This window comes from Nilaparvata lugens, chromosome 8, assembly GCF_014356525.2.
Source record: "Nilaparvata lugens isolate BPH chromosome 8, ASM1435652v1, whole genome shotgun sequence".
NCBI lineage: Eukaryota > Metazoa > Arthropoda > Insecta > Hemiptera > Delphacidae > Nilaparvata > Nilaparvata lugens.
Genome location: NC_052511.1, coordinates 40742239 through 40767594, shown reverse-complemented (window position 1 = coordinate 40767594; position 25356 = coordinate 40742239). Strand labels below are relative to the sequence as shown.

The 25356-nt window shown below is 34.9% G+C and overlaps 1 protein-coding gene across 1 annotated transcript in view; it reads right to left on the bottom strand.

The window, feature by feature from the left end:
• Window positions 1-25356, bottom strand: part of LOC111046509 (pollen-specific leucine-rich repeat extensin-like protein 2) — a 131507-nt gene that overhangs the window by 22273 nt on the left and 83878 nt on the right. The window contains exon 3 of the mRNA XM_022332072.2: window positions 15592-15653. The gene's annotated coding sequence lies outside the window, so the exon portion shown is untranslated. The remainder of the gene's footprint in view (window positions 1-15591; window positions 15654-25356) is intronic.

The following is a 25356-nucleotide window of genomic DNA, read 5'->3' as shown; positions in this document are numbered from 1 at the left end:
AGAAAGGAGGTCTAGCCTAGTCTTTGCACTATAGTGTAACATCTGAATTCATGTACATATCTTTTTTTGAAGAATCAATGTGATCAAGGTCTCTTTGGAGAACTATCACTTTGATTCAGTTATATTATTAAAATATTATAACGTTATTTCTAATTTTACTCCCCAACGTTTACCCTGCACTGATATCAATTTTGTTGGTTTTACTTGAACAGATTTCTCATTCCATTGTTTGATCAATAGCTTTGCCAAATTTGACCATTTCCATTGGCTTATTTTGAAATATTCAGGCCTTGATAAGCTGACTGGAACCCACCCCTACCTACACACAGATGTATAGTCTTTGTAGGGATATTCCATCCATTTCTTCATTACAATATTATTGTAATTGTATTTATTATTGTATAAATGCATTTTCGTGGGAAAAAGGGTAATTGAATTTGATCAAATAACTTGAACAGTATTTACTACTTCAATAAAAATATAATACTGTCACTGTCCCAATTACGTAAGCTTTTGGATGGACACGTTAAGTCGACGGTCCCGGCTGCCTCAAAAGAAGTTAGTTAGGTCATGTCCGAGGCCCTGAAATTGATTCGTTGCGACCTGAAAACTCTCACCAGACCTGAGCCAGCCAGGTCACTCGATGTTATTATTGTAAGCTTCTGTCATTGTCCTATTTACACAAGCTATTTCTCACAAAGTAGCTGTTCAAACAAACACGTAGACTTAATTCCTTAACAAATATACTGACTGGGAAAGCATTTTATCACTTATGACATTCCCACAAATACAATCACTTGAACCGCATTCACTATTCCCATTCCCACAAATACAGTCTTGCCATTCCTGGTTCGTTAGAATTATTGTAAACTCACTCCCACAAAATGGAGTATATATGACGTTGGTGATTTCTCGTCGACCAATAGAATTTAAGGGCGTGTACTGCAACGAAGATATTCGCTTGTGATTGGTGGAAGAGTTGTTGAACATAGTTGGATGTAGTATTGTATTTGTCCGGTTGATGGAAGTTGATTCAATGAATTTTGTATGCTCTACAAAAATAGTAATACTACGTTTTAGTTTATAAAAGTTATTATTTCTAGTAGTGAATACTGTGATTCAAATCTGGAATAATTAAATTATCTTTTGAAGTTAATATTGAAAAATAGTCCAACACTTAACCAAACATTGTGAGCTTCTGATTAGCCAGATTTTTCAATCAATGAAGTCAGAGAAATATGCTAGGTTATGACTATTTATTTCAATTTCCATATATTTTAATGATGTATTTCTTTGCTGACCGCCCCTGGAAGCTTGCGCCCATATGCCGGACCAAGCCTACCCGATACCTGACACCAAGATGATACACCTTCATTAAATCCATACCAAAGTATTATTTCTCTCTTATTTTGATATAAATAACTTAGACTACTCATCACTAGATCTCATTATCCAGAGAAGAGTGATATTGTAAAGAAAAACATATTTTTCTGAAACATTTTCTATCGAAAAAAAAAATTTCCATTTACCGTTAAAGCTTCAAACAACTGCAATATCACTTATCACTTATCTTTCACTCATCTCTACTTTTCAATAGCATTCTTTTTCAAGTAGTTTTACTAAGTAATTTTTCTTAGGTTAGTTTAGTGAATTTTGTTTTGAATAGGAATTGTACTTGTCTTACTGTGATGTTAAGGGAGCATATTATTTGGGTTTTCACCTGTTGCTCCCATTGTGGAATAAATAAATATCAAAAATGGAATTCTATATACAGATTTGTGGTGGGATTGTAAATTTGAAAAAGTCACAATTTCAAAAAATCTGGCAGTGTTGATTTATATTTTTTATTAGGTTGGAGAATCGAGTCTCAACTTGTATAATTCAGACTGTAGTGGTTCTGGACCAAGTTATTAATCAACTATTGAAAAATAAGAGCATGTAGTTTACTACTTCTCCAAGTCCTCAAGCTTTTCTAAATAATATTCAACTCTTCCTCTCACTCTCTCTCGTTATTTTTTTCTTTAAAGATTTCTTCATCCCATGACCCTTTCGTTTCGTCCAAATCTGTCGCTGCTCCTGACAAATATCCATGGGTGTATTGACAAAGTAAGAGGCTTTTAAGAGTGTTTACTATCCAAGACAAACTTGGACTGTGGGATGCATTTTTAGCTCGAACATTCAACCAACAATTTCCTTCAAGATTTTATCAATGAGTTGAAAATTGGCAGAATAGTGAATAGAGTCTTTTTTCTCTAGGGCTAATTTTAATATAAATAAAATAATAAATCCCAGTACCCTTTTAAATAATTTTGTCACAAAATTTATCCGAAACATGCTGTGACAAAATAATTTAAAACGGTACTGAGATTTATATTTTTATTTATAGTGGATTGAGTATCAACACTGTTTAGAGTGAGGATGAAGCTATTAATTATGAAGAGATGATCTCAAATAGGATGTGGTGGTATTCTTTATTTGCCTGAGAAAGACTGTACTTTTTTCTTATTTATTGTCAAAACTGTGTAGGTTCACATGATCACATACGATCATATAATTGATAATATCATTACCAAAAATTTCAAAAGTTTTAGTTGACTACAAGGAATGAATTGGACTACCAGACTATGTGCAGATACTGGTAAATAACTTCAACAATACAATTCGCTTTCGTAATATAAGCTCTGTCCAGCGCTTGTACATGACTATAGTGAGGTCCACGTGATAATGTCAGTGGAGAAAGATAGGAGAACAACGTTGTCGATTCTCTGCCTCCCCGATTCCATGCTCTCTGTCTTTACCAAGCTGCCGAACAAGAAGTGACAATAAACGTTCGACTTGAGGAAACAAGAAAAAGACACTGCGTGTCTGAAATTACTTTTCGTAGAATCGCCAACCTTCAAAGACCTGGCGCGCTCACCTCTTATTCACAGGCACGAAGAATATTCATTCATTCCTTGCAATATTCTGAATATTATTACTGTACAGTGATTTTCTAAACTGCATATTATCTACAGTGGTGTAACATGTAAATAACGAATTGCAGTAATATAATTCCCATGAAATTCAAAATAAATATATTTTTCCAATTCAAAGGTCTCAAAAAAGACATGATAACAGCTCATAAAAGAGTTATGATTCCTAAAGATGGGGTATGAACGGTTCCTACATCACGAATGAAAGATTTGGCATGTATAAAGGAATAAAATTGATCACTACCTACTAATATCCAGTTATTATATGCATTATTAACATAATTTTATATTATTAATATAATATTTTTAAATTATTGATATTATAATTATATCATTTTTGAATATGCAGCTGAATATTTTCCAAAGCGTGAAAAGGTTGAAATTTTGAAATCTTTAGACGTTTTTGCCTGCTATAGATGTTTAGATTACTAAATAGATAGCCTCCAGATAATGGTTATAATAATCAAGGTATTCAGATACAAGGGACCAAGGGAGTTCACGAATATATTAGTAGATTTAGTTCTCAAGGGATGAAGTGAACTTATGTATTGAGTAATATCCATCATAAGTTTTATACCCGTGAGATATCTATATTATTACAAATGAGTTTAAATAATTTTAAATTAGTTACAAATCGTATTCACTGCTTCTCCAATTGGATTGTTCAGAGCTGGTATCAATTTATTCTGCTATCGAATTCATGATTGATCAATCATATAGTCAACATTGAATTTCTGCCCTTTAAAGATATACCGGCTAGTATCATTATATAAATAAATTCACACATTCATTGATGCTGTTATAAATTTCTAGATGAATTTACGAGGTTGAAGATCATGTGTATTCCAAAGTTTTATTCATCTTCGAACTATTTATGCTCGTGACTCTGTTCTCTTGCTATCAGTACGACTAGTTATTAACTAGAGACTTTCGGAATTTTCATTATATGAATAGAAAATGAACCACCTTGGAGTAGAAATATTTATGATTCCCACTCATATTTTACTGTATATATTTTGAACCCGTTCTTCAATTAACGGCTGTTTATTATGAGTATTATAATACCTTATCTTCATACTACCAGTATTAGCAATTCTATGTGTGTGGCCAATCAGATATTTCTCACTTCGTCTCTTGACATCCCTACAATTTATTCGCCTCTAATCTAGGTTTATTTGAAGGTAGATATCAAATTCTTTGCTAACCTGTAGGAGATTTCAAAACGATTACCTTCAACTTGCAATTTTCTAAATGCTAATGCCGGAAGCATGACGTAAAAATCAGTCAAAATTCCTTAAATCAAGATGCCAACTTGATAAACTCATACAACAGGTCGAAGAATATCAGGATATCTTGGACTTATCAAAGAAGATATCAGGCTATTTACAGCGATTTTGCAATGTTTCTCCTCGAATTCATAGATTTTCGAGGAAATTATTATAGAAGCAAAAAATGTCGATCAACGATTTGGTAGTCGGAGATTCCATTCAAGGAACATTCTTCAATGTATAAACCTATTCGTCCTCGAGATTCAGCGGCTTTGTGTGTGTAGAAGCAGTTTATTAAACTGATATACATCGCGATTATTCAGTAATCACAGTTCTCCCAAACCAATTACAAGTCTAAAACAATAATTTCAAGCAATTTCGGACACCATCATCGTTCTAAACACAATTACAGAAACGACAAAACTGTCAATTAACAATTTTGAATGCTTAATTCGAACCATTCCCTCTTCCTTATTCAATCTAAGAATGTTCTGCAAAAATATTTCGCAATTAATCCATCGATCATCTGTTTCAAGATCTATGATTACCACTGATCACAATCAATTAAAACTGTTAAATTTGATTAGAGTTTTTGCATACACGATCAGTGGTGGTCCTTGATTTGTGCAGGTGTCAATTAACAATTTTGAATGCTTCAATGAAACCAATCAATCTCCAAAAGATACGTTTCTCTCTTCTTCTCAATGAATGGAGAGGGAAAATGTGGGAAGATAAAGGAGAAAGAGGAGGAAGGAGAGGATAATTGGTCTTATTGATTCGTTGAAAGTTGTCATTACAATCAATAACCACTGTTGTATTCAATAATGTTGTTGTATATCCAATGAGATGTTCTACGCAACTATAGTGAGGTCCACGTTATAATGGCAGTGGAGAAAGATAGGAGAACAACGTTACCGAACCTCTGTCTTGTCAATGCCTTCTATAGACGGTAGCTGATACAGGTTTACTAGTAGTTTTGTGAACAGTAGACCTCACGCAGTATTCTCATCCACAAGTACCTGATTGAAACTATAGACCTTATGGAAATACAGCAATAGACTTGCTTCTCCCTACATCTGTGTAATCACTTGTCAGCTGATTTATGATGAATCATTCTATAGTCTGATTTTTACTCTAATATTGGCGTATGAAGGAGGCTCCTTTTTCCTTTTATATTATCCTTGTAATGCAAAATTTCCAAAAACCTTGTATATACGTCGACGCGCTATTAAAAAAGGAACATACCTGTCAAATTTCATGAAAATCTATTACCGGGTTTCGCCGTAAATGCGCAACATAATAAACATTTAAACATTAAGAGAAATGCCAAACCGTCGACTTGAATCTTAGACCTCACTTCGCTCGGTCGATTAATGTAATATTTATTGTTCATTTTCGTTTAAAATAATCAATTAAATTTTATGAAGCAATAAATTATATATTTCATAATTAAGATTAAATATTGTGTGAATTATTTATCAATTCTACATGGTTGAAAAACGATCTGGCAACAGAGCAAAGCGACAAAGAGATAGCGCTCTCCGCTTTTTTGAATGATAGACAAGGATAGCAATACCATTGCTAATCAAACGCTGCCATTATAACGTGGACCCCACTATAGTTTGAAGAAATATCTTCAGCTTAGTCTTGTGTTTATTAGTCTTCATTAGTTGGTAGTCTTCAGTGTTAGTGTTTTGTGAAGATGGCTTCAGGGCTGGCTAGCACGTTGTATGAATTCAGTTTAGTGTAGCTACAGCTAATAGCACAAGCTTTTTTATAGCCAAAGCAGAGCTCAATAGCTTATGTTCGCACATGCGCATGTGAAAGAATATCCTCGATAATAATAGAGTCAGCGTGGACTGCAATACATTTCGCTGGCGGGTTCGAATCCTTACTACAAAGGGCTGAATACTGTATACTGTATGCCAATATACTGTGACCAATTCTGCTGATGATGTACACATTCTCTATAATATTATAGTGAGCGACTAGAGAAGGAACTGAGATAGAATGGGAGGATGTGGCGGGGGAGTAGGAGGGTGGAAAAGGAGGTAGGGAGAATGATGGGAAGGGGGAATGGGAAAGAGGTGAGTAGGGAAAAGGTGAAGATTAAATGGTAAAGAGAGAAATGGAAGATATAGGAGAAGAAAGAAGAGGAAGAAAGAGGAGAGGGAGAGAAGAGTGAGATAGAAAAGAGGTGAGAGAGGAAAGATTATATTAACAAGAAAAATAAGAAGCGGGAATAAGTGTAGCTGAAAGACAAGAAAAAAGAGGTGAGAATAGAAAAAGGGCGAATTGGAATGGGGAATGTTTTCTGAGTATTTGTAATCAATTCAATTCAATTCAGAAGTATTTTTTCAATTTAAAAATGATTTTTGTATGTTTGGGATTGTAAATTGAGTGTGTAATTGGAGAATGTTGAAGTGACACATAACCTAGCTACATTTGGACTGTTGTATAAATTAGAATTGGAACCGTTTTGGGCTTATAAGCCTGTGGTACATTTCTGAAAGTTGTGTAATTCTGAATGATTAAATTAATAAATGTTCAGGAATTTGATGGGGAGGGGAAAGAGAAGACATTGGGAGAGAAGAGTGTGAGTGAAAGTGAATTTTGTGGAAAAAGAGAGTGAAAGAGAGAGAACGTGGGAGAAGATGGAAATAGAGATATATGAATAGAAATACATGAATACACAAGTTAGATGAAATGATAAATACATAATGTGTTCTGTGTAGGTGCATGTCAATAAACTGTGACAAAGAAAATGAAACAATCTTAAGTTTACGTTTACGTTTTCTCTGACTGTAACTAATTTTGCTGGTGATCTACACATTCTCTTCAGTATAGTGAGGTAGTAATACAGGAATACCTGTATTTAAGAGAAAACTGAGAAAGCCATAAGGCATAAAACAGTTCAGAGGAAACAATTTTATGTAACAAGTCTAGAAAGTCTATGGAAAGAGCCATATGAAGTACCTGGCAAGTATACTGGACAAATGAGTACAGGAAATTGGATAGAGGAACATTGAAAGGTTCAGGAATGTTCACGAGAAAGAAATATAGAGAAGACGAAACAAATGAAGATAAAAGAATGCAGATTGATAAACAATACGTGTATTGAATCAATAATCAACTTATAAGGGGAAAAAAGAATGCATGGAAGGTTGGGGTGAAAAAATCAAGAATAAACAAACTAAAGCATAAATTCAATAATTATCTTGGGATGATTTCTTCTGTTTCAAAATGGCTGAACAATTATTTTTAAGAGAAGAGCTGTCATTGGCTGTCTTCTGAGACTCGCCCATTTTTGACGAAAGAGGCAGCTCTTGAAGAATTCAATGTAATTCAAGAATGAGTTTCATTGTTTGCTCAGTACTAGTATCACTCGTTTTGAAGTATGATATTATTTCAAATAATATTTCCACTATTTCAGTTTGAATAAGCCTATTCATGGAATGCAGTGATAATAATGACTGTTCAATAGGATTCAGCAACTAAGAGTTTACATAGAATTTTCTCCATTATGAAAATATATTAGAGATATGAAATATGATTACAATTTATAATAATTATTCAGTAATGTAAAGTTCATTCATTTGTAATTAATGAAGAGTTCAATAGATTATTATTCCCATCATTATCAGGTTGAATTTCCTAATACGTTTCTGATTTTTGAGTTTTTTTCAAGATCTGTTCTGATATTTCGAATTAACTTACTGTTCTGAATGAAAAAGACTTGCTATTGTCAAAATAACTCATTATCAAAACAATTTAAGATACTAGTGATATTAGTGGTTCTCATGACAATATTTGGAATACTTGGGTTTGCTTAGTCTCGGCTAATGACAGTACAGCTCAACCTTCATTGGCCAACAGCTGACAGCCAATCGTAGGGCTTCAGCACTATAATCATTGGCCAACAGCACTATAATATTCTGCAGCTCAATGTTCATTATTCAAGTTTACTAGAGATTCATAATCTGTAACAACGACAACTAGTATCTCAAATATTGTTTCGATAAATAATTGATGGTTTTGACGATATCAAGTCTTTTTCATTCAATTTCGATATCTTGGTTATCCACAACAGCATCATGTTCATAACAAAACAGAATCATTCTATTCCTATATCGGTTTCAACGAACTATCAACTTTCTTGTATTGTTTCTAACTTAATCGACTACTGTATTGTAAATGTCAAATTAGTTGTCAATCCTACATTTTCTGATTCCTGTGATTTCAAAAATCCTTGATGCGATGTCAATTTATTCAATAACTCCTTGTTCTCAAACTGGAGTGTCCGGATCTCTTTTGTCTGAGATCAGTTATGTTGTTACGGTAAATTTGCACGCACTGTTGACGACTTCATCTAATTTTGCATCAAAAATCTGCCATGCGACAAATGTCTGGCTTGCATTGCATTTTTATAATGGGCCTATTTTGCAGACTGCATGCTCCGATGATCATGTCCTGTCTACTGGTCTGCCTCATAAAACTATGGACAAGATTGGAGAGTCATCGTACTCGCTACTCAATTTACAAACTGACAATCTATCCTGTAGTGGAATATTGCATATAAATTTAATGAGCTATGTTTAGTACATGTATACAATAAAAGTATTGTTATTATATCTCCTTCATTCTTTATTCTTAAGCTAGCTGCATCAGTTGAATATCATGATTTTTGGTGAAAAGCTTTATAAATCTCTTGAGACATGGATCACTGCTGCAAAAGAGATAGATAGGTGGATGGAGAAAGTATAAAATATGGGAATTGGGGAATAGGTAATATTTTTTTGAGATCTTCAGTTTTACAAATATTTTATTAACGCACAAAGATCTTCTCTATTCCTTTTTTACATCTCATCTTCAATAATAGGACCAAGAGATTTATTTTCATTATATTTCCTTCATTCTACACTCTTCTATTCCCTATCCTTATCAAAACCCAGCTACGCACACGTCGATTTTTGGACTTTCGATTTTCTGCCATCCTTATGAATTTTATGAAATAGAGCATACATTGGTGAACACATCATGATGTTCATCTGCACATATCTTCTCTTTGCCAAGTTCCGTTTAGGCGCACACAGATCGCATCGGACGGACGGCACGCATCGGACGGATCGGACGATTAGATCTGATGCATTGTTAGAACTGCGCACTCCAATTGAAAACAATGTATCAAATCTAATCGTCCGATGCGTGCCGTCCGTCCGATGACGATCTGTGTGCACCTACCTTGATATGGTAGAATTTATAAGGGCGGTAGAAAATAGATCGTCCAAAATTTTATGTGTGTGTAACTGGCAATAATTGAACAAAATATACGAAGCATAATGCCAGATCAGATTAAATCATCACAGAATATCATACCATAGAAGAATATAAACCGAATATTATCATATCAGAGTATTATGAAAGAGTATTATCTGATAGTATCAAAATATCAAAGAGTATGATCAGAGAGTATTATAGATCAATGTCCTCATAGATCATACAAAGATATTTCAACTCCACATAAATCTATGAGACAGAAATGAAGCCCAACAATTTGCGCTGATTTTCAGTCGAAAATCTCTGACATTTCAATTTGTATTATTAGGGAAATGGAAAAGATTGCTCAATGTAATAGAAAAGCTATATGATATAGCTTATAGTTATATAATAAAAAAATTACTCTTGCGCTTCGTTTACACCAAGTTATTACCAAAAAGTTTATTTTTATAGATTCTATTACATTGAACGGAACTTTTCAAACACATATGTTCATCATGTGTATAATAAGTTATGTTCAATCTAATAGAATCTATAAGAACGAAGAAATAAACATTTTGTTGATAACTTTGGTGTAAACCCAGCTTAAAGATTCGCTTTTAAAGAGAGTCACTTGTGGTAGTTGTGAACATGCAACAAACGATTTAATTATGTTGCAACTGGGATTGATGGCTGCTCATTGAAGAAGTAGATTGGGAGGATGAAAGTGGAAAAGACAATGGGAAGAAGAGGGATAGGAACATGGTTGCAAGAGGTAAAGGAGTGGAGTGTGATGGTGATGAATGTGAGAGGAGTCACAGTGAAGGATTGCTTTCTGCTCTTTTTATTCTTTTTCGTCTGACTGTCTTCTGGAAGTTAAGAGAAGTACAGAAGTAGGAGTCTCTTTGCAGGAAGACGGCCTCACAGGTAATAGCAGGCTACTCCTGTCGGCTATAATTTGTGGGTTATAAGAGGGAAAAAAAGGATAATGAGAAGTAGAAGAATGAGAAGAAGTAGAAATAGGAGGAGAAGGTGAAGAAGGAGTAGAAGGAGAAGAGGGAGAAGAAGGAGGATAAGGAGAAGAAGAAGAAGAAGGAGGAGGAGGAATAAGAAGAGTATCAGGAAGAAGAAGAAGAGGAGAAAGAGGAGGAAGAGGAGGAAGAGGAGGAAGAGGAGGAAGAGGAGGAGAGGCCGAAGAGGAGGAAGAGGAGGAAGAGGAGGAAGAGTAGGAAGAGGAGGAAGAGGAGGAAGAGGAGGAACAGGAAGAAGAGGAGGAATAAGAAGAGTATCAGGAAGAAGAAGAAGAAGAAGAGGGGATGAGGAGGAGAAGGAGTGATAGGATGAAGAGGAGGAAGAGTAGGAAGAGGAGGAAGAGAAGGAAGAGGAGGAAGAGTAGGAAGAGGAGGAAGAGGAAGAAGAGGAGGAATAAGAATATTATTAATTGGAATTGAAACAAAGAATGATTGATTAGAAATTAAGTATTATGCATAAAATAAGAGAACGATAGCTAATGGTGTGGAAGAAGTTTGCAGGAGAGGAGGCAGAATGAGAGAATGAGAGGTCAGAGAAACAAGATGTGTATCAAGAAGAAGGAGACCGAGAAGAAGAGGAAGATGTTGAAAAATAAGATGAGACAGGATGAGGAGCCATGACCTTGAAAGGCCACAGTCGTGAGAGTGCAATGCAGAGAGCAGAGCGGTCAGCCCAGCAGCAGCCCAAAGAGCTTTTTTGCACGCCACAATAATTCCCCTGTTTCCTGTCACATTATGTCTTCATCATTATAAAGTGATAAACATAACCTATTTTTGGACAATTTCTATCCAAATTTGGGAAAGAATCAAAGAAACAGTTTTGGGCTTTAAGGGGTTCCGGCCAGGTGAAAGGCCCCGGACTTCAAATTGAAAGTCAAATTTTAAACCAATTTTTCTCATTTTTTCTCCGGGTAATAATTATAATGGTTTCAATATTTCAAAAACTTCTCCATTTCATAAGCTTTCGAATGAGTATGAATTTGAAAAGGTAAGTTCCATGATAAAGTGTTCAAAACTGCTAATATTCTTGTGAACGTAATTTTATCTGTGATCTGTCAATAAAATGTTTGAAACACAATCTTGTGCTAAGATCCAACGGCAATCTTGAAACAATATCAGGTTCATTCAACTCTTGAACTGGGTATCAAGAAATAGTCGAAAGTTATTCTTCTTCGATATTCTTTGAACTATTCTTCAACATCCTACATATCCCAACTGCCCCACCGGATGCTGGACCGTGGATTCTGCTCGAAATACTTTAGAATAAGATTCTCAAAAGCTTCGGAAATTAAGATGGGCCTCTCGTACCTTGAAACTGATCCTAGACACTTACCATCTTGACATCTGTCAATCTTAAAAACATGTTATGAGATGGTTGTTTTCAGTCAGGAAAACGTCTCCTGTATACTCTCTCTGCCTCTCCTGAATTGCATCCACACTCTCCATACACCAATAACATGTTCAAGTACTCAATCAAGATAAATTTCATGATAATGAACACGAACACTTCCCTACTAGACAAAGTTACATATCATGCCAATTAACTGGAAAGCACACTGAAAACTATATTGAAAATAGGCTGAAACATACACTTATTGTTATTTTATTCAGGATTTATGGTACAGGAAATAATGCAAGTTATTGTAAAAGTCATATCATTGTAGAATGTTGAAATGTTGATTGAAACTTGTGCATATTGTCAGAGATAAATCAGGTGATTTCACCCTTTTAGGATCACCACTTGATGCATGCTGTTTGTGAATTTCCTCTTTTTGAAGATCTTCATTCCAGATATTAGCAGTTTTGAACACTTTATCATGGAACTTGCCTTTTCAAATTCATACTCATTCGAAAGCTTATGAAATGGAGAAGTTTTTGAAACCATTAAAATTACCCGGAGAAAGAATGAGAAAAATCGGTTTGAAATTTGACTTTTAATTTGAAGAATAGCATTTTTTCAAGTTTAAGCCCTGTAAAAAAACTACAAAATATCTAACAAGAGATAAAATTACATCAATCTTGTTTGAAATGTTTTCTTTTTCCAACAATACCCTTGAAATTTGAATTCGACCACTTGTTTGCGAGTTATTGAGTATTTAATGACCGGAAGTAGGCATATTCTGAAAATATCGAAAAATCGATATATCTCGAAAACTAAGGTCGACAGGAGAAAAGTTTACTAAACATTTTTTGTCAGAAATGTCGAGTAGAGTCTATGGTCAATGGCTGTTACAACCTTGGTGGGACACCCTGTATAATTGAAGCCGTCAATGGGCCTTACGACTGTCATATTTCAGCCTGGACCGACAATTTAACGTGCCCATCTGATAACACGGGAGTGATCTGGTTAAAAGACTTTTGGCTATGAGAGGGTTTGAACCCGGGATCTCTATGCTGCTAAGCAAGCACTCTATCCACTAGACCACGGATCACTCCAGAACGGAAGGAAATGTATTCTAACTCCAGATGTGACCTACAAGCCAGATATTTGATTTTATTTTATTCCATTTATTCTATTTACACAATCACAACATTAAGTAAATGATTGTTAGAGAATCAACATAGGATGATCCCAAAACTGTTTCTCCACCTAAATTTGGTGGAAAAGTTGTTTAAATCTCATGTAAACATTTCTCATAATAAAATATACTGAGATTATTATTAGAATGTCTTATCATTTTCACTGATTCGCTATCTATTCTTCAATGTTGCAATCAGGGCTTGAACTTTCATGCCGACATCATAAACCCTGCTAAAAGGAACAAACCCATTTTCAATGCCGGTAATCCGAAAAGGGCGTTCATTATGCGTAACGATGAAGTGGGAGTTCCAGATTAGTCGAGATGATTGCTTCTACATCTGCTTTGGGATGTACGGTTTGGTTTTATGACCTCTACACTTGTAACGTTACTGTGTAGTTTGTGGTAAATGGTAACTAATACCACTTGTAACGCTAATTGGGCACTGATATAAAGTTGAAGAATGGTACGCCATTTACAGAGTAAGAATGAGTGAGTAAGTAAGCATGAGTAAGGAGAGAGTTGAGAGCATTTTGTAAGTAAGAATGTATTAGAATGAGGAATGAGTAAGAGAGTTGAGAGAGCATTACGAATGACCTGAGAGAGTATTAGTAGGCCTAATGGATTCTGAATGATGCAGTTATCCTTCACTGACCAAAAATCATGCGGTTAATGGTTAAATGTTATTACCAGTAAATTGAGTGTGTCTGGAGGTAAGGTATGTTAAGTTGAAGTGCATCTTTAAATTTAAAAGATTATTCATCCTATTTGACGTGAATCGCATATGTGAGTAAGGTGTTTCAAGTTTAAAGGGTGATACTTCAAGTTAGAGCACGATTTCAAATCAGAATGTCAAAATACTGTTCTAGGTCAAGTACATCATCCATTTTCCTGCATCAATTCAAATTTGGTAATATATCAAGTGAAATTTGAAGGGGGGTCTATTAAATTTCTACCACATGATGAATAATTTTATACCAGATACAGGTTTTATCAAAGTTTTTATCTCCATGGTAAATTGTTACACTTTAGAGCAAACAATACAATAGTCTGAAAAGAAAAAAACATGCTATTGCCCAAAACTTCTTAAATTGTTCAAATATTAAGTAGGTTATGTCCATTTCAATTTATACACCAGGGGCCTGTTTCATGAAAGTTACAAGACCTGTAATACAAGAAAAGTTCCTGTATTACAGGTAGAATTTAGAAGTTTGTGTTTCATAAACAATTTTCCCTGTAAAACAATTTACAAGACATTTGCCTGTATTACAAGTAAATAATACAGAACTTTATCATAGTTGTGTTTCATCAATCTGGGGCCTGTTTCATGAAAATTTAGAAGTCATGTAATGCAGGAACAGCTGATTTTATCGGCTATATTGAGTACTAGCCGTCAGGCTCGCTTCGCTCGCCATATCCGTCTAGCCAGGGGGCTCCGCCCCCTGGACCCCCGACTGGATTGTCCAAGAATGAGATTAGCAGGCTCGCTTCGCTCGCCTGCATTTTTATCATGTTAGGACAATCCAGTCGGGGGTCCAGACTAAACGTCTGGCTAAACGGATACGGCGAGCGAAGCGAGCCTGACGGCTAGTAATATAATATTCCCAGGATTGAAGTAGCAGTGCCCAATCAATTTTTCCTCGATAAATGCATTTAAATCTTCAACTTGGTGCCAACCTAACAAAGTCAACTCAACTTAATGCCAACTTCACAAATTATTAATTTAGTTGCCAGTTAACAACTGTTTCGAAGAGGTACTCTATCTAGATTATAGTTCTATAGTAACATATGATATGGAAATTTCAATTATAATTAAGAGATTGGGAGAAGAAGAATATACATGCTAAAAGACGAACTTTAAACCCTTAAAAACAACCCTTAGAGTTAAAATATTGCCAAAAGATTTCTTAGTGCGCCTCTAAAGGGTCAACTGAACATACCTACCAAATTTGAACGTTTTTGGTCCGGTAGATTTTTAGTTATGCGAGTGAGTGAGTGAGTGAGTGAGTGAGTGAGTGAGTGAGTGAGTCAGTCAGTGAGTGAGTGCCATTTCGCTTTTATATATATATAGTAGTAATAGTAATAGTAGTATATTGAGTATAATATATGATTGGAATGTGATTGGAATGGTGATTCTCCTGTATTACAGGACTCGTAACTTTTATGAAACAGGCCCCTGAATATACAAATAAGAATAAAACAAACAATTTCAAATTTAGATAGATTGATGATAAAACTTTCGTAAAAACATGAAACTTCAAATTCACAAAATAGTTCTATAAAAACACATCAATTTTGAGCTCGAAAATATCACTTCATCAATACTTGTCCGATATGAATCTATAAATTAAATGAATTTAAAGAAGTAGTACTGTTATAAATAATCATGAAATCTTCATGATGGTCTGAATGTAACTTTTATTGTTTGAAATTACATAATTTTAGTGTGTCAATCAAATATGAATCAATGCTTGTGATTATGAAAGTTTCGTGTGAACGTTACTTGAAAAAAGTGGAGTTATTTTGAAAAGATGGCGATACTCACGTTATGTTTGAATCACCACGAGATGAATTCTCAACTTGCTTGCACACTCCAATCACTGCGGTCTGAAAAGAATGAGATTGATATTTAGTTGAGTTTTTACCATTTAAATGATTAAGAATCATTTGATGACATAGAAAATAAATTAAAAGTGGAATTCAAGCAGTGTGATACGACTCTGCTGTAAATAATTTAAACCACTAACTACTGGAAAATCTCACTTCCAAAACTGATCATTTATTTTGCATCGTTCCGATACCTATAATCAATAATATTGTCAGTGTAATTGAAAAACTATTAACAGTTATCTTGTTATTATGTTTATCTTGTGAAATGTGCATATACAGTCTGCGATAAGCTTCGATATTATAGTATAGAAGGAATGTAGTTCTTGGAAAGGAAAAATCAAGAGTTCTTGTACGAAGAAATTGATTCACTGGGATATTAGTGATCTTATTAGAAAAACGGTGATCCAAACATTCCAATGATGATTCCAATAGAATATACGCGACTGATTCTTCTTCTTATTTGTTTGAATTTGACAGGATATTATTCACAAGTCAACAAGAATACCCATGGTATTTCCTTTTAGATTTGTTGAGCTTGAAGGGGTTTTGTGCTTTACTTTGAGGAAGTGTTTATTTATTTATCACATTGTGTACAAATACTTAACATGAGGAAAGGCACAATAGGCTCATACCCAAAACTGTCCCATTTCCCATCTATACTATACTGTCCAAATCAAAATGTTGGTTATGTCACTTTCACTTTTCAAAATACAATTTACGTTCTTCAATAAACGAGTAAATTTTGAATCGAATGGGTATTATTAGAGTCTAAAATCAAAAAATCTAGAACATTAACTTAGTAATTATTCAAAAAGTCTAAATTAAGAATAAAACTAGAAATGTTTGAGCTAAAAACTCAAACATGTTGTTGAAGTACACTACTTGTTAATTTACACATTCTGGTATTATGCCAGTTCACTTGAATTTAGTGACCGGCTAAGTGTTGAGAATTTTTTCAGATTCATTGAATATTGTAGGTCTGAATGAGGAAAATGGGAATAAAACTATCTTACATTGTCAGTAAGAAGAATAAGTATGGTTCTCTCGCCCAATACTTGCGTTTTGTGATAGTATTCATACTAACCTCCCAACGCTATGCCAGTGGTGGTTCTGAACAGATTGCATTATTTTCCAATTGATTATCGTTTTCTAAATTTAACGAAGTGTGTCCAATCTACCTATTTTACCCCTCAGTCATGAAACTTCCATAATAAAATTCAACTTAAACCGCTAGCTACTTTTGCGCATCCAAGTGCATAAAAATGTTATTAGTTCCTCAGGAATACGAAGCGTTCCCATCATCTTTTTACTGATGTGCATTATGGAAATCTTACCAGCATTCTATTGTACATTTACGAGTAGACATTCTTCATGTTGAAATCATTCGCAGCTAAAATTAATCACAATTACCGTCTTGAGATAAAATATATTACAGGGAAAATCGGCCTCGTAATGACGTTTATTATGGGATTTGATGGTGACGACATTAAGAATTAAAAACGATGCTCTTTTCTTTGATGACGCATTCCTGGGTCTGAAATATTTCCCCCGCTTCGTCATCGCTCTTCCAGTGAGAACAAAATTGAAAGGAGAGAGGGAGGAAGGAAGAGGAAAAGGTAGAGTGAGACGTTTCGTTCCAAGAAACGAAAAGTATTAAGTTGCAGTTCATGGTGGAGTCTGGAGTGTGTGGAGTGAAGAATGGTAAGGGTCTCAAGTTCAAAAGGTTGAATGTCATGGTATCCGAGTACTATTTTATAGGTACTTCATACCGTCTGTGAGGAATCAGTAAAGAATTCTGGTGTAGGGAGAATGCAATGGTAAATTATATTCAATGTCTCGTTTTTTCATCTTCCCTTTTAATATAATGATCGAGTTGTGGAGGAACTCACGTTTTTATGTGAATCATTATAATTTTATTAAAAATAGAATTGGATTGAATTGTTTTGACAGAGTCAGTCTTTTGTAGAATTCCAATTAGAGTTTTGGATTTCTCCGATTCAAACATTGTTTGTTATTGGGTTGAGACACGAATAATTTAATCTATTCTAATAATTCCTAATATTTTCTCATGCGATCAAATATGGTTGAGTCTCATGCGATCATATGATTTTCCCAAGGCTGGAGGCCTTTATGTATTGAAGTTTGACAAATTAGAAGAATATTCATTCATGAACATGACTATGTGGATACCAGCACTCCAAATAATATGTGACTGTGACATGATCCGATCAAAGTGATCAATAAGCTATTGCAAAAAGTGTATTCAGTTGGTTCATTATAACTGAAATAACATTAGAATTTCAACAACTTATCTGAAGTCTTCTGCAATGCAAGTATTTCTTGTACAATCCTTAATTTGCAGTAATGCAAGGTGAGAAAACACTAACCTCTTCTTCCGGTGCCTATTCGTTGACAAATATTGACAATCATTCTGGCAATTATAACATTGTTGATAGCTGCTCTAAAACTTTCTGGATTGTACACTACAAACCATGTCCTCAAATTCTTCAATCAGGAAATTCGCCTCCTACCAACACTCTGCCAAGAACTTTACCTTGTATTACACATTTTAGCAACTGATATTTAATTTTATTCCTCATGAAGTGTCCTAGATACTCCAATAAAACATTAATTAACTATATTGGGCACGAATGTTTTAAGCTCTAGATAAGTATGTAGGTAATGCAATGGATAATTATGGGAGATACAGAGATCAAGGGAATAAAAGTGGGAAAAGGGAAGTGATTTTTGAGGATCGATAATGGGTGCTACACAAAATACACAAAAAGTTTTTTATAATTTATGATGATGTGCAAATACAATAATCATATTAGCCATATCATTAAAATTGTATCACATTCAGAGAGTATAATATGTCATACTATAATACTTGTTTGATTCTTAAATTCTATACTCACTGATCTGATTAGCTACGGTATATTAAAGTATAGTATCAGAAATTAGCAGTACTGTGTATAGTCCAGTGAGTATAGAATGTTACATTTATACTTACTGGTATAGTCAGAGAGTATAGAATGCACTATACATTTTATACTCTTTGTGAATAGTAGCCTATTTGTTATTATTTATTTATGCCATTGCAAGTGCAAGTTGCTGTATATACTATTCGTGTGAACCTGTGCACCTTCTTCTACAATAGAGGCAACAAGTTTTGGCGCTCTTTTTGTCCGTCTGCCCGTCACAACAGATCGATTTATTGCCAACATTGCAGTGCAAAAATTCCCTCAGCCCTTGTGCTGCACACGGCACACGGCACGTAGCACATGCATACCTGACGAAGTCGCTGATTTAGCGCCCTGTCAATGTTGCGTCTCTACTCTCTCTCCCTTGGGAGATTTACCACCTATCCCCCTCCGATTATCCTTCCTCCCCCCTCCCAACCACGGTGCTTTGTTTTTCCGGAACTTGACTAAGCACGTAACTCGGATGCCAGTGAATAACATGGCAGCTGAAAGGGTGGAGAAACAGTTAGTTAAAGCGATGCGATTTATAATTTCATCGACTTTCCTCTCCCCCCCCATGGTTCGACGTGACTGGGATACTCAATTATTTCACCACTAACTTCCAACTTATCCTCTCATTATCAAGCCGGCTGTGAGTTGCTGCTTAAACTCGACTCGCTGACATTCCCACATAAATATGGGCTCACTTGGCTTGTCTCTGTATTCTATTCACTCTCCTGAGACATTGGGAGAATCCAGAATCAGCATGCAATTGTTTCAAACTCTGGGTACTCCTGCTTTGCTACTGGACTTTGACTTTAGTTGTTAGTTGCTATCCAATGATCCCAATTAACACTTTGAGTAGTCACGTATTACCAGAGACTGAATGAACAGGCTTAACTCTGTAGTATTACATAATAATCCAATTAGTAAGTTGATTATTAAAACATCTAATGAGTTTATACCTTATAGAATACTGTGGGGACAATCAAAACAATCCAAAGATTTTCGAGGATTTAATTGAAACTATCCTAATCAATCAATTCAATCAATCGTTAGTTAGACGGTTAAAAAGTTAAACGATTAGATCTGATCTGTGCTATATAAAGGTGCGTCTGCGTACAGATATACGCGCCGCGTACATGAGCAATTCACTTTTAATCAGCTGACTATATCTGTATTTTTACAGAAACGGTATAAGATATAGATATAAAAAGCTTGCCATCAGCTGATTAAAAGTGAATTGCTCATGTTCGCGGCGCGTATATCTGTACGCACCTTAATACAACGAACTTATGAACCTTAAACAGTATCACTTGTCAAAACGGTATTTAAGAACATGTTTATTACAAATGACTAGTTATAATAAGAAATATCTGAGTTTTGCATTTCCAATTCTGGTATAATTGAAAACAATCTTTCACAGCTTTTTACAAACTGCAGAATGACCTAATAGCATCCAGGAATTGTCCTCAGCTGACTTATTCAACACATTTTGTAGGGTAAAAATTTTTTTGTGTAGTTGAGAAGTTGATATTGTGGTAATTATTCATATTGAATGAAAAAGACTAAGAAATTGTCAAAAAACCACAGATTCATTGATACTTAGAAAGACCGGTTTCGGTTATTACACCATTGTCAATCTCTTAGGTTTATCAGAGGGTAACGATTTTCTTAATTTTTTCATTACTGCCCGTTCACAGATTGATTGCTTTCATGATAGATCGATGGTAATGAAAATTGGAATGAAACTACTTCTCTGCTTTTATCCTGTGAAATCAATTCTTCTTTCATGAGATTATGAATTTCTGTACAGAAAATCTCTACACTGAACAAATTCAGTTTTGCAACTAAGTACATACAAGATTGAATTCCAGTTTACTTAGTAACAGTATATTTCTACTCTATTCACTTATTTATCATCAATGTTCTACTACACAGCAACTTCTACTTTATCGAATATTTATCCAACATTCTTAGCCATTCAGTTGGGGTCTACTTTATTTATTGAATATTTACCTTACATGCTTAACAGAGCTGATATTCTAGGATGAATAAATAATAACGAGCTGTTCGTAAATGAAAGCACGGTTTCGAATTACTGCCTGAATCATAGACAAACTGTATGTTTGTACGTCACGTTTCCGTAATAAAGACTAACAGTACTGGTGTATCCATGGCATGTTTGAATTTATTATCGTGGTCTATCTTTGGAGTTGCAGTATGCAACTTGGAGTAAATGTGGTCTTCAAATAATAATCTGGGGGAAATAAATCCTGGCGTCGATAAACAGTTATATTATCTTTAACGCAGTTCCCACGATGGTTTTCGGTGTAAAATTGCTTGAAAATGAGTGATAACCACCAGTGAGAAATTATTTATCTGAATGGGACATTGTCAATTGTAATTTCTGAGAGATCAATTTTTAAAGTGGTGAGCAACTGAGATTGCTTACACATTTGAATAGTATGATGATAGCCTTTTAAACTGAAGAATTTATAATGACTGTTATTATAACCTTATTCAGACTGGCTCATCAACTATCTCAATTCGAGGGGTATTGAAATTGAAATTGAAATTAATTCATAGCACTGACAATTTACAAACAAAAATGAATGAACTTAACAAATCAGTACAATATTCTGACTAATTCTGTTGTTTCTCTCCCAATAACTGTTTTGATTCTGTGCATGTGTGAATTTAGGGCCAGGTCACATGGAGACTTTCTCAGGCATTTTCAGACGAGTCGGCAGGGCAAGAAGCTTTCCGATTGGCTGATTATCAGCTGATTCCTGGATGACAACCCTATCAGCCAATCAGAGAGAGTGCTGCCCTGCCGACTTATCTTATTTTATACATTGATAATTACAGTATCATTCTCAACTCAAAACATGTCTGAAAACGCCTGAAAAAACGCTTTGTGTGGCTTGGCCTTTATTGATGGAAATTTGAATAAAGAGCATTGACTCATCACAACTTCAAGGACCGACATACTATGATGCTACTTCCAGAGACGAAGGCGTTACCCATGAATTCCACAGTCTGGGATATTTCAGATGTCTGCTACTTCCAGAGATAGGGGTATTCTGTTTCTCATAGTCTGAACCCCCACTGGAAAACTCCGAGACTCCGCCAGAGGTTCCACTGTGCCCAGCTACACCCAGAGACATATATCACCCAGAGAGGTATATCCATCATATGCCAGGCTACTCCCAGGGACGGAGCTATATGTTCCGAGCAAAAAGCGCGTGTTGGTGACGCAAAAGGCTGGGCGTACACCGGTCAGTCAAGACAAGACTAGTCACGTTTAGTCACAATACTTCACATAGTTGCTTATTAAGACCTGAAGCTAGGCGCACACCAGTTGGTCAATGCATGTCTTGACATGATCAGACACGTTCAGTCACAATACTTCACATTGTTGCTCATGAAGACATGTCTAATTGCAATGACTAATCAGTGTGAGTCATAAGCAATAATGTGACGTATTGTAACTGAACGTGTCTTGTATTGTCTTGACTAACTGGCGTGTGCCTATCCTAAGTCTCTACGCACCTTTAGACACGCGCTTATGCTCACTTCGCTCGTTGCGATTGGCTCTCAACTTATTAACAGATGTATAAACCACTATCATTTTGCTTTTCACTTAATTAACAATGCTTCTGAACTGGAAAAACCCATCCTACAGCATTGATAAACTCACTGTATTATGTTCCCTGATATATCAATTGAATATTACAAGCCTATATAAATGATAAATATGTGATATCTATATACTTGAATACATAAACTAAAGCAGTGGCGATCCAGGGAGGGATGGCGGAAAGTAGGGATATTTCTCCCCTGAATTATTATTCGGGGGGTTGCCCCCCCTACTAAAAATAAGAAGATCTCTCAGATGCATTAATGCATTTTTCCATAGGTGGGGGTACCCTGTCTTCTTGGGGGAATGGAATACCCTCCCTCCCTCGGTGGTCACATCCGTCCTCCCACATGAAATGACATCCTGGTATCGGCACTATACTAATATAAAATATAGTTTATATTATTATAAACTAATATAATATAAGAATTGGGCAATGAGTTTAGAAGAGAAATTAGCAAATTGAGTGATCATGTAATGAATACGTTTGTGTATAAAAGCATATCAATCTTCGGTGTGCAATTGTATTTTTTCAGATTCAAGAGGAGCTCCAGACTGCAAAAAAACAATTATTAGGCTATTAATCAACCACTGGCAAAATAAATGATGATTGAAGAATATATTTGATATTGATACTCCTGTTGAAAACTGATTCACATACTCAAGTAAGTATAATAATATAATTATAGCCATAAAAGAACCATACAAACTAACATTTTATGTTTATTTTAAGGTATAAATTGGCCCATTGTATTTTCTTATTCTGTACTTTTGTAGATTATCTCTTCAATAAATGTATTCATTATTAATTTATGAGAAAAATTAGTGAACAAACAAAAAAAAATTGCATAGAAAAAATGTTTTATTGCTGGATGCTGGTACTGAAGATGAAAGTAATTTGGGCATTGCTTGCCATCTAGCAGTGCAGGAACGACGCAGATAGCCTGCTCGTTTTCTGTATAGTGCTGCTATCTGCTGAGTAAAGGCTCAACTCGTAGCATAGGGGAAGAGCATTGAAGCTAAAGACAGTATTCAGCGCAACATAACTAAATCTCCTATGAATACCTGTATTATTTATCAATGTATTAATGTTTTTCAACTAGCGAAGCGAAGTTCTAGTTTAGAATTGATTTTCATACGAATGTTTTACAAATCTTCATACCTCTTCGACAAATCGACTTCAAATTTTAAAGAGATTCAGAATTGTCCAAGGGGGTGAGGAGGCAAGGTATCAATGGGAGAGGGGGATGAGAATACAGGGGCATCTGGGGGTACGGAATAGCCCCCCAGCAAGGTTACTTGTCCGTAACTTTTCTGGTCCGGTGGCCCTCCTGTAGAAAATTTCCAAAATTCAAGTTTAAAAAGAAGCATTCTTAGGCCGTTTTTAACTCTTCATCAACCCAGAGCTTAGAGACTGAAAAACTATAGTTTGACCTTTGAATATAGACCAAAAATAATACGATTCAGAAGCCATAAGAACGTTTCTGTATTAACATAATACACAAATATTTTCATATCTCACCATCTGGCCTTAAGAATTTGAACGTTGAATGCTTATTCAAACCTTCTTATTTTAAGTACGGAAATACTTTTGTGAGATCTACTGATAATACTATTCTTTCAATTTTTCAAAATAGACCTGTATCCAAATTTCTAGTTATTCTACCTCATAATAAGTTTCTTTAATGCATTATTTATTATTCTTTTTTAGCTGGTCTACTGTTATCCTGAATCTAATGGGTAACACAGTTCAAAAGAAAGAAATGAGTAACAGAACAAAACTAATTACCCATTTATCTTAAATTGAAACTCAATATGGGGTCTACAGCTACCTCTAGCCCCTCTCTGAATCCGCAATGTTGAAATTGTTGGATCCGCATTGTTGGATCTGTATTGTTGAAATCATATTCTACAGATGAAGTTCTTCGGTCATCGAAATTGACTTACTCTTCCTCTTCATGTTTGTTTGAAAATGCTTGATAAGAGGATACAATTGGAAGTAGGCTACATAAGTGAATGCGGTATAAAAGTGGAAAGTTCAGAACTGTATAGTGAGATCCATGTAACAAAGTCAGCACCTGGTTTACGTAGGTGTTTCAACCCTTGTCTGTCATTAGACAGCAAATCGCTCTCAAGGTAGATAGATAAAAGGTTGTCATCTGCTCAGAGACAAGCTCGATTCTAATGTTCGATTTCATTTTGTGTGACGTAACACTTTCCCGGTTTCTATTTCTCTTACCTGTTCTATTATGGGAGATAGAAACTAATAATCTCATCAAATAATTGAATAACTCATGAAAAAATTAGTTATGATTCCATTTCAGCATGATTCCTTTTCAGGAGAAGCTAGCGATAGGAATTCACTACAGAAAAAATAGGATAAGTACAATTATAATTCAGCATAACATCAATTCATCCCCCATAATAGCATATTGATTTGAATTATTGCCGCTCAACATTATCTTCATTTTTCCATATAGAATCAATTCATCATTCAGATTTATGGTTTGCTCCACAATAATCAATCTAAAAATGTGCCATAAACTAGGATTATTGAATTGATAATTTCATTTTTTCTGAAAAAATACATCAATATTGCAAATATCCATTAGAAAAAGCGATAAGAAGAAGAAGAAGAAGAAGATGAACTTGAATCTGCATAAGTGGCATATTCAAATCAACTAGGCTATTACAGTGCATAAATCACATTAATGATGAATTACAATATTGTTCTTTTAACTGTGATTAATTTCACGAAAACTAATCAGAAAAGGCCTCTTTGATGAAACAGCTTCTCTGATTGGTTCTCGTGGAATTAACCACGATTGAAATTTGACCGACTTTTGTGCAACCGGCACTAAGTATCAATAAACCATAAGCGAAGATGTATAAAAGATTGAAACCGGGAAAGTGTGACGTTAAAATTTATTGACAATGAAAAGCTTCGAACTGTTGACGATCGTTTATAGCTGTATAGCTCTATTTATTCTAGCTCCGCAACGTTGCCAGATTGTTTTTGAAAAATCTAGAAGTATGACTAATAACCGAAATATGTAATCTCAATTGAAAAAAATTAATTATTATATTATTGGTA